This window comes from Gavialis gangeticus, unplaced genomic scaffold, assembly GCF_001723915.1.
Source record: "Gavialis gangeticus isolate Ggan-Ray unplaced genomic scaffold, GavGan_comp1, whole genome shotgun sequence".
Lineage (NCBI taxonomy): Eukaryota > Metazoa > Chordata > Crocodylia > Gavialidae > Gavialis > Gavialis gangeticus.
In genome coordinates this window covers 46,251,450-46,252,410 of record NW_017728992.1, presented here as the reverse complement: position 1 = coordinate 46,252,410, position 961 = coordinate 46,251,450, and the positions used below count along the sequence as shown (strand labels likewise).

Sequence of the window (961 nt, the reverse complement as noted above, 5' to 3'; positions counted from 1 at the left end):
GCTCCTGAACCCCCTCTGGATCCACCCCTTTCCACAGTTTACACCACGGTGAAATGTTCCAGACCTTTGTTAGAAATAAAATAAATAATTGAAAAAGAAAAGAGACAAAATGGTCACCAAGCCTCAAACTGAATCCACTTTGGTTAACTTTTCTTTCTTATTATTTCTCTCATTTGTATGTGGAAGCACTTCCAGGTTCCCTATGGTTTTGGAGCCCTGAAAAAAGCCTCTTCCTTTCCATTCCGAATGGAACCAGGAAGCAACAGAAATCTTGTGAGAAAGTTTGTCCTGGAAATAACTGAGCTGAGTTTTGCAAGTTCAGGTGGTTCCAAAAGTTCATACACACTCTGATATGGTTAAGGAAGTAGGATTCAGCGAGATGCTTCTTATGTAATGAATGCACCAACTGCATTTAATTATGTATCTTACTCAACGTATCATTTCCTTGGTCCCCCTCTCTCTTTCTTAGTTCCTAATCTATGCCCGATGGGTCCATGAACTGAGATTATGCTACTCAAGCTTCAGATGACACATCTACCTGGAGTCTAACAAACTGGACTTAATAAAATCTTTGACTTATTTTATTTTCTTTTGTTAGCACAATAAATACATTGGTTGCAATTTTCCTCTGCGCTGCTACATAGACTACATAACTTCTGAAGTGATCAGACTGTACTTCTTCAACTCCAGCTCTACCAATTAATATGACATACATCTCAGTCTTTTTACATTATTAAAATCAGAGAGATCAGACCCCTAAAAACATGTCTAAGAGCAAAATCCAGCACATCTGCAATATGTCCTTTAAGTACCAATATGAGATAGATATAAAATGTACTTGACGTGTAAGATCATACAAAATAATATACACCACTTTTGTGAACTATGAGGAGTGGAAAAATAAATTCTTCATGATTTAACCTAGAGATAAGCCAATACCCCTCCAGCCTCAGCGGTTCAA

The 961-nt window shown here is 37.6% G+C and overlaps 1 long non-coding RNA gene across 1 annotated transcript in view; it reads left to right on the top strand.

The window, feature by feature from the left end:
• Window positions 1-623, top strand: part of LOC109299300 — an 8,758-nt gene extending 8,135 nt beyond the window's left edge. Inside the window, exon 3 of the long non-coding RNA XR_002097812.1 lies at window positions 470-623. This is a non-coding gene — a long non-coding RNA (uncharacterized LOC109299300). The remainder of the gene's footprint in view (window positions 1-469) is intronic.
• The last annotated feature ends 338 nt before the right edge of the window (window positions 624-961 follow it).